A 14,091-nucleotide genomic window follows, 5' to 3' on the forward strand; every position below is an offset into this window, starting at 1 on the left:
AAGATGAGATTCTCCAACCAGTGGCAATCCTGTATCTCCACAGTCTGGAACCAAATCCTCTAAGATGACAACACTTTCCCCAGCAGAGCGGGGTTTATCAGAGACTACCTCCAGGATTTGGTAGTGGAGAGGATGGAATGGCCTGCCAGCAGTCCTGACCTCAACCCCACTGAACACTTGTGGGATCAGCTTGGGTGTGCTGTTCATGCCAGAGTGACTAACACAACCACGTTGGCTGACTTATGACAAATGCTGGTTGAAGAATGGGATGTCATCCCACAGCAGCGTGTGACCAGGCTGGTGACCAGCATGAGGAGGAGGAGCCAGGCTGTGTATGGTTCTTCCACATGCTGCTTAGGATCCTGTTTGTTAAATGAACTAATTGTTAAATCGCCAATAAGTCTTGTTTCCAAACCAGTAAACAAGAGTCAATGGCAGAAAAAAGGTTTGGCATTGGCAGTGAAGATTTGGCAAATTTTTCATGGGTACAACCCACATACTCTGCTCTGCTGCTCATCCCACAAATGCATGTTCCTTACAAATGTGGCACCATTTAAAGGGGAAATAAAAAAGCTTTCTAATGGTATAAGATTTATTGCCAAGAAGCATTGTTACAACAAAGAAAAAATACCACACACAAATGCCCTTACTTTTTGTGCTACATTTGTTATGTTTTATCTGATATTGAAAGCATCCACACATTTCTGTGAAGATCTAAAGGGCAAAGTGCAGAAGGCTCACCTGGACAGTGGACATTTATTTCCTGTTAGACCAGCAAAATAAAGCTTAAATTTATTGCTAAACTGAAAACAAATGGCAAAAATACAGTTAAACTTGAAGTTAAAGGGTGTTACACATGAGAACTGTCTTTATTTATATGAGCATCAAACAAGGAAAGGAAAGCCAATTTAGGAAGTTACTCTTTCAATATCATATAATAAGTTTAAATGCAGTTATTTCATCTCATGAGCTCTTGCAGTTAAATTCTGTTACATTACTAAAAAGGATAAATGGATATGTTTATATTATCAGATTAACCACTTATTCAACAGCAATGGCAGCTTTGTGACACTACTTGACATGTGATTCCAAACAGCACATTATGTTGTTTTCCAAGAAGAAAATGATCCAATAAGACAACATTAAGACATTTGGAAAGCATTTAGAAAGTATTTCATGTCTTGGATAAATATTCCAGTGATTATTTTTCCTAAATTGTAAGACAACTTTGGGAAGCCCAATGAATAATTCAGTACTAACATATTCCGAGTATTAATGCTCATACATTTGCACAGTAAAAAGTAAAAATATCTCAGAAGAAGATAAGTGTTGAATAATAAGAATCAATTGTTCTAGTTCATTCATTATAGAAGAAAAGATAAAAGATCTGTTCATTCATTTCTTGATTTAACTGAATATTTTTATCAGATTACAAATTACCACATCAAAACAAGAAGCTCATTAAGAGTTGCGGTTTATTCTAATTATGTCTCTGTTTCACCCTCAAACTTGTGCAACAAGTGTGACAAATTTGTCACTTTGCTTTTTTTTTTACTGTTGCAGCACCAAGTTGCTGTCGGACTATAGCGAACCCTCTGTGACTGAAACGAAAGTAAAGCTCAAAGCGGCTGTTTTCCCCTCACTCGACTTGTTTTGTGATCCCGTAGCTTGGACTTTAAGGTAGCATGGCTCTGTTGCTGTAATTTCATTGAATCTCAAACTGACAGCAGTTTACAGCTGATGAATGTTACACATCTTAGTAGACTAGCTTATCCATTCGGGGGAGAGGGGAGGGGTCTTGGTTTAAAGAAAAAAAAATAATCAAAAAAGAAAAAAAGTCAACCGGAGAGGTGTTGACATTTGTAGTGTACTACCGTATCCATTTAAACTTGAATCTCGAGGCAAGTGCTAGGCAATGGCCAAACTCGTTCTCCCTTCTCTTTTTGTGGGGGGAAATCCCGCCCTGAAATGGCGCCCGCTTGTGAGATTTCTGTCGCCTTGGGTTCAGATCTGTTTGAAGATGAAAAATCAGGCTCAGTTAGTGAGACTGGCTTTGGCTGTTTCTGAGCATTAATATCCGTAAAGAGGCTTATTCACAGTGGTGCTATTGGTTTTAAACCAGACATTGTGCCCTTATCTCTGAGAGATACTGGATACTGTCAGAGTGACCACAAAGTTAGTCTCCTGGCCCACAAAGTGACTCTCACTGTAACACAACCATCATTTATAGTCTGCTTTCTCATTCAAACAAAGGCGGCTTCATGTTCACGGATCCATGACCCTCTAAGGTGGCAGAAAATGCACAAGTAGTGTCGTGTTTTTGGATGAATTTCCCCTTTAGTCCAAACCATTGCCATCTCACCCATACTCATTCTTTACAATGAACACACAATTGCAATATATATGTGTATAGATGAATATATACTTGCAATTTGCACTCATTTGATTAGACTGGAGACCTCAGCTGTATACAGAATAATCCTCACACATACAGGTTCATAATTAGCTTCTGTTCACCCCCCTGGCCCAGAGGGGAGCCTGCGAGCTCTTCGGAGCGGCGTGGACGTCGGTGCGAGGCTCTGCTGTGCTTCCATGTTTGTGCACGGAGCTCTCCACACCGCCGTCGGCCCATTCCTAACACTTGCCCCCTTTTTTTTATGTTAACCGACTTTTTATGGCGAGAGACAGACAGACTTGACTGACATCTGAAAGCATCTTTCAGGTTATCATATGGCTTGCTTAAGCCCTGTTGTAAAATATACTAAAAAGAAAAAATAATAATAATAAATAATAATGGATGGGGGTCTCTCACATATCAAATGTGGAAAGTCTAATTTTATATTTGTATTTTCAAATAATAATATTGACAAACAATGTCTGTGAAAGGTTTCCATCCTCTACTGTGGTCCAGAAATTGATGTGTCTGTCTGGAAAATAAATAAAATAAACGGAATTGTTATATTACTTGTTTTCATGTTTCATTCTATTCTTATATTTGGGGGAAAAGTTTTCTTATTTAGAATTTTTTTTATGCAAAAATCAAAAAAAGTATTGACTTTTCATATTAACAGCAGCACATTACTGATCATAACAGACTCAGATTTATCATTAAGTGTTTTCTTTTCATGACACATTTTCACTCTGTGTTTCAGCTCTGGGATCCTCGGAGGTCGCTCTTAAGTCAGTAGGATTAATAGATCCTGAGCTCTAAGATGCATTCAGGGACCCTGTGAACAATCAAGCACTGGCGTGTAATTCTGCTGCCCCTCAGTGGCTGCTCACAGCGCTGGGGAAAAGAGATACAGCAGCCTCTTTCAGTAGGGGAAAGAAAAAAAAAAAATCCCAGCATCCCGTCAGTGCTTTATTTTTTCATCAGCGGCATCACATGGAGAGCATCAATATTAGCCGAGGCTCAGGGAATAAACCGAGGCTGAGGAGGTGATGAGTAGATGAGCAAACAGGCGGCTGCATGACAGGCCTTTTAGAGGCGCACAATAGAGGAGACAGAGAGATATGCGCACACAGAAAGTATGAGGGACTACCTCTGATGTGTTTGTCACAGTGTTTGGAGAATTTCATTTCACATGTCACAAACAAAAATTAGAGTCATTTTCTGAGCTGAAGTAGAAGGAGAAACACGGAAGAAGTGAAAATAACTTCTGCAGCCTCGCTTGAACTATGACTTTCTCTTCACTGCTTCTTAAATATTGTGATTTTTTTAAGTTTCTCCTGTATAAATCAGTAATAAATGGAGGGGTTAATGCAACTACAATAAGTACACGTGCATGAGCCTTTTTTAGAGTATTTCAGGTTGTGATTGTTGAGTTTGCATTAAAATTCGGAGATCAGTTTTTTTTAATGCTTGTCAGGTGAGACCAACTGTCAGACAGCTTAATTACTCATTCAGACAACGTGATCTATAACTCTAACTCAGATCAATACTGTTCCTGGCTCTTTTTTTCACAGCAGAGGCACCACAAATCACACTGCTGCTGCTCTGCAAGTGTGTTTGTGTAATGAGTATAATGATAATCTGATTGTCTCAGCAACTGTTTCACTTTCACAGGAGCTGCTTTTGATTTTTGGCTCTTTTTTTATGACAGGAGTTTGGAGACCGGAAAAAACGCTTCAAGAAATCACTGTTTTTTTTTACCCACAGATTGCAGTAGTTTTGGTTAAATGTCAGAGTTCCTTAACCCTCTGAGCCCTCAGTTGTTTTTTAACCATTCTGTCTCTCCTGGACTTTTCGTCTTAAAAAATCTTGTAAAAAAAATCAACTCTATGGTGCAGTCAAGCTCAAAACATCCTTTTTTCAGGACAACCTGAGCTTTAAGAATACATGTGCTGCAGTTAAGTCAGTGGGATTTTTTTAAAAGTTATGGTACTATAAAGGCAAAAGAAAAACTAATTGGAAATTAAAAGTCAAAGAAACAATAATGACCACAGAGTTTTTGGGTTTATTTATTTATTTATTTATTTATTTTGCATAAACTTGTTCTCCTATCTCTTGGGGACAAAAAAGATTTAAAAATAATCATTCCTTGAAAAAAAAAAAGGTTTTAAAACATTCACATTTTTTACAAAAAAGTCCTTGTGCTTTTCAGAATCATTATAAAAGCAGTCATTATTCAAAGCAGTGACTCTGAGGGACACATCACGGCCTCTCTGTGTCACTTCTTCTACAGTATGGTTCATTAAGGCTCTAGACATGAAGACAATTTAGCCAACAGTGGCAGAGAGGATTGACAAATGGATTATAAGCTGGATAAAATAGAAGACTTTGAGAGTTACTGTGTGGACTATACCTTTGAAGACCCAGGAAGTCACCCAGGCTTGCTAGAAGACAATCTGTTAGAGCTATAAAGGCATGGATAGCATCATAAGAACGGCACAACAGGGGTCTGTTAGAGGAAAAACCAAGTAAGTGGCTGCGATTTATGGTTCACAAGTTATTTTACCTTGAATAACGTGTCTCTTATGTCATTTACAACAACGCTGGTCTCAAAGGGTAAAAAACATAATCCTTTTTCCTAAATAGTTGGAATGTGTAAAATGTAAACCAGACCAAAAACAGATGATTTGTGAAATATTAAAACCCATGTCTGAAAATGCCAAAAAGCCAGCCTATTTGATGATAATTAGAGTAATTTTTAAAAAATGATAAATTCACAACTTGAATTTGATGCCAAAAACATGGTGACATTAGTTTCACAATAATTTATTTACCAATTTATGGATGGTGGTGTTGGCGTTGGCGTTGGTGTTGGTGTTGGTGAGGGATGCGGAGGAGACTGAGGTACGCAAGGTGAGATGAGCAGAAGACCTTTGAGGATCTGGACTAGATGCTGATGAACTGAAAGGAGGTGGCTGGGGTGGAGGAGGGTTACAGCGTCCACACAGAAATAACAGGATGACAGATTTAAAATATGGCAGGTGCATGATGATTGATCAAAGGAAGTTGTGGCAGAATCTGATTAGCTTAGTACGTAAGAGAGTGAACGCCCATAATCAGCTGATCACCAGCGCGGGAAGAGAGAAAGAATGGAAGAAGGGAGAGAAATGAACGAGTGGTGACAGAAGTGGCCCCAAACTGTTGACCTGCAGAAATTAAAATTCTACATCAATAAAGAATAGGACAGTGTTTTACTTTTAACTCTGTAGAAACTGGTCTCCTCAGCTCCCAAAATGCCTGTACAGAAGTGTTAAAAGTAAAATGGATGCAATATTGGGGTCAACATGACCCTGCCCCAGCCTTTTTGAAACATGTCAGCATCAAATTTAAATAGGGCATCTAATTTGTAGGACACAGTGACATATCTCAGTTTCAACATTTGATATGTCTTTATGCTAATTTTAGTCAAATAAGGGGTTTCACTTTTTGCATATCATCACCTAATGGTGGTAGAAGTTCAGTCTGCTAAGACGTGAGGAAAGAAAGGGAGGATCGTCGGGTCAAGTCAGGCCAAGTCAGGCCAAGTCTGGTAGCTCAAAGGGTGCTAGTATTGCTGAGGTGCCTTTGAGTAAGACTAAAGTGACCAGCAACCCTCTCTCATATGTATTTCAGCCTATGTTTGTTGCAGCATGTTCAACAATAGAGTGTAAAAACTCTAACTCTCTTTTCTTTTAATATTTAACTCTTCCTGATGTTTTTGGAAGGGGTTGCCCATCATCAGTGCTGCACCAGCTTTGTGTTAGATATGTGTTAGTGATGAGTGCACACTTAAGCCTGTGTTCAAATGGTTTAACAGCAGCTTAAGTTATGTCATAGTTTGGCTGCTTCATGGAGACATAAATTTCATCCTAACTAGTAGAATATGATGTCCAAACTAACTAGAATATTGACACAGATGTGAAGTCTTCCCCTTAATTTGACCAATAGGTGAAAAGCTTTTTCATCCAGTTTTGGTTAGTAGTACTGGCTTCCTCTCAAACCAGATTGTCCTTCAGGAGACTCTCTAACGCAGTATAACAGTGACACTGAGAGGGGCAATCATAAATATATGAGGTAATTGAACAATACACTGTGCTGGACAGCTGAAACTATCTCCACTCATGGAAAACAATAGCATGAGTCGTAAGAAAGTCAGCAGACATTACTAAGGGATGTAATCTATCATGGAGGCCACACTGCTGACACTAAAAAGCCTCTAAATCCCTGTGCTGCCTGTCATCCTCTGATCTATCCCACATTTCAAACACCAACATCATCAACACTGTAGTTAAGGACAGCTTTAAACTTACTTAGAGGCAAGGCTGCCCATAAAGGGTATAAAGGGGAGGGCTTTCCAGGTTCTCAGCCAAATGGGGGGCCCATGGAGGTCAGCAAAATCCATTGGCCTGTTGTGAAAATAATCTGTAATTTATTTCTAACCTAAATAATAACCAAATAAACAAAAATGAATTCTATTATTTATGTTGTGGAACAATATAACCTTTTTCAAAATGTAATGTCAGACTTCATAGCTAAGCCTTGGTGCGAACAGGTGTCAGGATGCCAAAACAATAAAGCACAGGGACTGAAATAAGAGATAAGATATTCCTTTATTAGTCCAGCAAGAACATAACTATAACTTTAAAGGGAAAAATATGCTAATAATTTAAAAAGGGGTCAAAAATGGGTGGGAAATGGCAAAAAAGCAGTTAAAAGTGGCAAAAGAAATGGTCAAAGTGCCAAAAACGGTAAAAAGTGGCAAAAAAAAAAAAAGATGGCTGCAATAAAAAAAAGGTCAAAAAGTGGGAAATATGGGTTTGAATTAATGACAAAAATGGCTGCAAACAGTGACTAAAGGGGTAAAAGAGGTTCAAGTAAGAGATTTTTACATCAGAACCCAATGATAGTTTGAATTTTTAAATTCAAAGTTTTTTACAAAGGATCTGAGTACTTTTGTTAGTGCAGTGTTGACTATAACAATGACTAAAAATGTCCATTGACAATCTTTTTTTTCCATGACAAAAACTACACTAACCAAATATAAATCTTTGATGACTAAAACTGACAAAAAGTAAGTTTAGTTTTAATCCAAACTAGACTAGACTTTTAGTCTAAAACTAGACTAAAATGTTTTTGCGTTTTCGTCGACTAAAGCTAGACTGAAACTAAAAAGGGTAGAAACGATGAAAATATGACTAAAACTGAAAGACATGTAACCAAACGACTAAGACTGAGACTAAAATTAAAAACAGCTGCCAAAATTAACACTGTGCCAGTGTGATATTGCAGAGGTTTTTTTTTTTATTTTCAGTTAGTTTGCGTTTTGTTTTTTTTTCAATTCAGTTTTCAGTTTGTCATGATGGGGTACTGGGTGTAGATTAATGAGAATTTCTTTTTCTTTTTTTGACTGTAGGATCAGGCCTCAACTGAACAAAAGTTAAAGAGTGAAGAGCTCTGAATACTTTCTTGAGAAAATTACCAATTTTAAAATGAGGCACACATCCGTGACCCACTGAAAACAGCTATGTGTATATTAGAAGTTTTACAGTAATGTATATAATGTAAACCTACAACAGATCTAGCCTGCTGTTTTCATTCTGATCACGATAATTAGCAGATAAATCCACCAAACGCTTGATCCCTTCACTGTCTGTGTGTTCACTCACTGTCAGCCTAACTGGTTGACCTTTCCAGTCCACCTGCCTTTAATTGAGTGCTAATTAAAAGTGCCATTATGATCAGAGAGCTGGGCTCTCGTTGGCCCTCAAATACGACGATTCAGGTCTTTGGTGGAACGCTGCAAGACAATCAGGCGTCATTATGGAGCTAAATGTCAGCTCACCGCAGAGACAGGGATAAGCTGTTGTTAATGTGTGGCTCCAAAGTTTGTTTTAAAGACAAAATGTTGTGATATTTGCACAGCGGGGACGACATTATGAATATGGATCATCATCTGCATCTGTAATCATTTTGGATTTAACATTTTTACAGCTAAACATTGAAGAAAAACAGAAAAATTGGCTCCCAGTACACAGAAAAATCACCAAATATGAGTGTTTGGAGCAGCTTGTCACCAGCTCATTTGAAGGCCTTATACCTCACACCATCAGCTCTGTGTAAATTTCCCACGGGCCTTTGCTAACAGGCTGAATCTGACAGCTTCTGGCAAACGCAGAAGCGAGCCACAGTGTGCAGAGGATGCAACAAGACTGCAGCGTCTGTGGAGGTGTGATGAAGAAGAGGAGGATCTGCAGTCTAAGAAGAAGAAGACCTGGATGCCATGCATATTCATGCTGCTGAGGACCTACAATCCTCAGGGTCCCTCAGCATTTTTAACGCTAATTAAGAGCCAGTCATAGCCGCTGGCATGTTTAATTGCCAATTAAAGGTAAGGTGAGCTATAGATGAAAATGACAGGTATTTATATGCTACATCAGCCTCAATAATCAGCCCGTGTTTAAACCTTGAAAATAGGACTGGAATGAAAGGTTGGGAAGCATCCAGGATCCTCACACAAGCCCGGCATTGTAGGAATTCAAGTGCAATAATGAGCAATGTTCAATGGATATGCACTTAATTTTATGTGCATCACTAAATTATCTCCCCGCACAGCCATGTAATGGTTTCTCCTCTTTTGAAGCGTAAAATTTTTTTGACAGAGCTGTGTAATAGAGTCAATAGTTGATGTGCAGGCTGCTGTGGATGTGGGAGACGAGGCACTCAGGTGGCTGTTTCCTCGCTCACTGCAGGCCTAATGTAGCCTTTGGCATGGAAATTGACGTGACATTGATGGGCACTCTCTCGCCAGCAGAGAGGCCCGCGCCTGCACGGCCTTCCAATTCACTAATAATTGCTGATTAAAAACTAGTTAAGAGTCCATGAAAACTCAAATGTGCATTAACCAAATGACCTTCTGGGAATGGCAAACAGACGGCAGCCAAGAACGCGGACGGATTCATGTGTGGAAGGTCTGTCCCTGGACTGTTTGTGAGGAGAAGAAACAAACAGGAGGGCACTCAGAGAGAGCATCTTTGAAGAATGCTTGTCTTTGCTTGTCCTCACTTTATTTTTCAAACTCTTCTGGAGCAACTAAATCCTTTTTCTCATGTATCTTTATACCCAGCTTGTGCTTTTTCATGGGGAAGGCTACAGGCTACAATCTGAGACACAATGAGGCAGCGAGCTTCTTGTTTCTACAACAGCTTATCAGCCACTGTTGGACTCATAAGTGAGGACATTAAGGGGAGAGAAAGGACCACAGACCTTACACCAGTATGACAAATAACAATAAAAAGCAGTGTTTTGATAACGTAATATTCAATAATGGATGTGCAGAGCTCTCAGGACAGGAATACAAATACCACTTTCATATTTTTTACTGTTTCATTTAAAAGTCCAGGAAGTGATTTTTTTTCTTTACTATACCTCTTTTGATTACATTTATTTATTTTCTTTTGTTCTATTTTTAAATAATTATCTAAACTTTATATTGCTTGTTTCTATTTAATTGTAAATTTGTTAATCTATACTCCATACCACTTTATTCTGTGTAGGTATTTTCTAGCTCTAGTCTATTCTATTCTGTTCAGTTTGTCACCCCTGAGTAATCACTGAATTTTGGAAGTTAATGTTTACGAATCCCCTTTTTTAAATGCATGTTAGAAGTTTACTATCATTTCAAAACAAATCATTAAATGTCCTTACTGGTGCCACAAATGCCCATCTACAAATGCTCCACCTATTGACATCATTATTACTTCTATTATCATGACTAGAAAAGTTGAATTGAATCTAAGAGCAATTCTACCTTATTGCTGTGTTTCTGATTAATAAAGCTCTATTTCATTACCATACCGGCTGCTAATGCTAACACTGCATTGTTTTGTTTTAAACTGAAATGAGACTTAGGTCTCACTCACCCAGGACCCGCTTCAGAGCACACAGAGCACACCAGGCAGCAGCTGCATGCTCAACTGAGATGCTGTCTTAAAGAGAGAGGCTGATAGAGGCCCTGTCCACATGGAGAGTCAACAAATCTGTAAACGCTTACCATTTAGTCTCTGTGTGGATGGCCAACCGCATCTTTCTTGAAACGATTACACCATACATAGCGTAGCCCACTTAAGCTGCATGCGCATGTCGAACCAAAACAACAATGGCGGATTACAGGGTTGTGTTCGTGCTGCCGAAGCTACTGAGCTTCTTATGGCTTTTACAGCAAAATCTTATGGTCCTTTAAAGGTGCAGGTGTAGAAGTTGGCAGCATTCCGCCGAACAGAAACGGTGTAAATGGGATATAATGTTTATATATTTATGTGAAGTGTGTTAAAATAAGTGCACAATCATCCCCTTAAAACTTTTGTTTTCTTTATACAAAATTAGAAAAAAATCTTTTTAAATTTACATTACTGTGGGTCGTGCTCACAGAGGCTGACATAACGAACCGCCATGTTGTCTACGGCAACGTTTTGGGGACAGAAAGAGCGAAACGCGTTTTCTAAATACGAACCTGCCCGCCGGTCCTGAAATCTACCTGGAAGGCAGGCGGAGAAGAAGACTGACCTATAATCTATAAAAATAATGGTTACAAAAATGAATGAATAAACCCTCACCTCGTCACTGCTGTAAATGATGTCCGGCTCACAATCCTTTTTGGTCTTCACAGGCTCTTGTCACTTAGTGATGTGATGTTTTGGTAACAGATGGGCTCATTCTAAAATCTGAACTCTAGATGTCGCTAAAATTTCCAATTTCTACGCACTGCACCTTTAACATTACGGCAGACAACATACACCAGATGTTCTTAGATCCAATGCGGAGAACAAGCAGAAGGGCAACCAGGAGAAAATTTGTGGCAGTTTTCTGTAAATCTTTTTCTCTCTTTTTGGTGCATTTCCGTGGCAGGATTACAGCGACACTTACTTGGCATATATACTACAGCATTTTCAGTCGTTTTCAGTGGTTCTGTGCTTACGTGGACATTTCCTGAAACGATCCTTTAGGACAAATTTTCAAAACGAAACAGAAATATATCGTTTTCATCTCCATGTGGACAAGGCCAGAAACAGTAGGATTTTTCTTGAGCGATAGAAGGAGAATTATATATTTTGACTTATTTTATTTCAACAAGTTACAAAGATTTTATCAGAGCTGAAAAATTTAACTTTGCACAGCTCCACTACAACCTCTCTCTAATGGGCCCCAGTCAAGTCCATATTTCTGACCAGTTTCTTGCAAAGTCAGTCTTTAATGAGTGTGAGAGGTTTTTTGGTTTGTGAAATAAAGCTTCTTCCTTTGATTGAGCCACAAACAGCAGTTCCCAGGAAAACAAACACCTTTCATCCTCTATACGTAAAGAAGAGTCTGCAAAATATGTGGCTAAGTATGTGCCGGGAGTAATCTCAGGAATAATTTGACCTCATTATTATAAAATTATAATGCAAAATTATTGTCCACTGAAGTCATTTACCTATGATTCTATTTCATGTCATCAAGAAGTTAAATTGTGATTTTCATCGCTGACGTTTGAACGGAACATTGTTTATCAATCATGTGCCTTCTTGACTTCCAGCTTCCAAATTGCTCTTGGCGTGGTAAAAAAAAAAAAAAAAAAAAAAAAAAAAACTTTTTAAAAATTTTACTGTGTATGTATGTATGTATATATATATATATATATATATACATACACAACAACATTTTATATATTTGTTTGTTCACATTTTTCTCACAAATTTATTTTTTATGGCAAAACCTGATAGAGCTTATGGTAGAAGTAGAATAAAAGTTATTAAGAAAAAAATAGAATTCAAAAGAAGAAAAGATTAGAAGAGAGCCATTATCTCCAACACTTGGCTGAATGCCGACAGGTGAGTCAGTTTAGTCAAGAAAAGAAACATCTTTTCTCAACTCAAAGTAATTACAGCCTTAATATTTCTTCTTGTCTGTTTTCAGCCGTATGAAAAGCACAGGAGGCCACGAGCTAAGTGACTCAGAAAATTCACATATTGTCTCCCTCTTTTCTCTCATATTATCCACCAGATGAGGCATTACAGGCTCACAAAGGCCGTCGCTTTTGGCCCCGATCACAGAGGATGCAGCTGTCTGTTCATTGTTCATCATCATTGTCTTCATGGATCTGATGCTGCACAATCAATAGCTGCCTCCAAGCAAACTAGTGAGCAGCAGACTGGACTGTAGAAGCAGGTGAGACTGTCGATTATTACCTGAGGACAGAGTGAAAATACAAAGTGAAAGCTGGAGAAAAGGCTCTGTGTTGATGGCATGATTACTGATGGATTAATGATTAGCTGGCTGTCTGCTGCACATTTCTGGCTTCACGTTACAGCCTGTGGACTTTAGTTCTGAAAAATATTCCTCCGTGCCCCGCCATGCTCCCTTTCCTTAGGCGTGCCAAAACTATTATGACAGCAATTAGATGGATGAGAAATGAATGAATGTGTAGGTGGGAAGGCTGCCGACCGGTCAAGAGGCCCGTTAAAGCTAATGCTATTTTAGTACAACAGTTAGAGATTGAGTCATTTATACTTTCTGACATTTCTATCAAAATGTTTCATTCAAATCCCTCTCAAGAGCATTCATTTTCGTCAGATTGGTGATACTTTCTTTACTTCATTGGAACTACAGATACAATTTTTTATTTCTTTACCAAATCTGTTTAGATAAAGCGATATTTTTCATGTTTTTCTAGGATTCATGATTAATTAAAAACAATTTAAAATCACTGAAAAAAGATTTTTAAAAATGCCTCAAAGGGGATTAAATATTTAGTCTGAATTTTGGGTTATCCTTATTTTTCATCAGTCCATTATTAGTGACGGTCTTTTATTGACTTTATTAACACAACTTGATTTTCTATGACACATGAAAGGCGTACTTGACTGCTGACTTACTTCCTATGGAGCAATGAGTCCCCAAGTTTTAGCATTTAGTTTTTATTGGCATTTAAGTTACGGAGGATCTCAGGTGACAAGGAGTAATGCAAAAGTAATGTAACTAGTTACTTTTAGCTTTGGATTGCGAAGAAATGTACCCTTACATTTCTAAAAACTTTCTAGTAATGTGTAATGGATTACCTTTTTTAACAACACTGTCCATGTGGCCATGTGGCCCTAGATCCTCACCCTGCCTCTCCATCTCAACATGAATTAGGACAGCGAACCTTAGATCTGAACCTGCAAAACACAGGCGTAGGGCTAAGTGTGTAATAGGTCGTTTCCGCCGAGCAGTCTGGCTCAGTTCGGTGTGGTACGGCACGCTTTTTTTGGTGTTTCCATAGAGAAAGGGTTCCAAAAAATGACCCGTACCGTCCCACTTTTCGGCACACTTCCGTAGGGGTGCCAATCTTACCTAACCGTACCAAAAAGGTGGAGCTACACACAACAATGGGGGCTGCAGTGACGTCACGTTAGCACGCGACTCAGCTGCTCGCCTCCAGGCTTCAAACACGGAAGTCTGCTCTGTGAGAAGCGGGCGAAAACAGGAGAAAAATAGACCAATATCTGCCTAAATGGGAAATATTTGGACTCGACAGAGATCCAAACTGTTTCCTAGTCTATGGATATTGGTATCTGGCCACAAATCAAATTTTCTGACGTTTATCTGGATGATTTTAAGTACACAAAGAAGAGCCCAAAGGCTCA

Source organism: Cheilinus undulatus, linkage group 12, assembly GCF_018320785.1.
Source record: "Cheilinus undulatus linkage group 12, ASM1832078v1, whole genome shotgun sequence".
NCBI classification, from domain to species: Eukaryota; Metazoa; Chordata; class Actinopteri; order Labriformes; family Labridae; genus Cheilinus; species Cheilinus undulatus.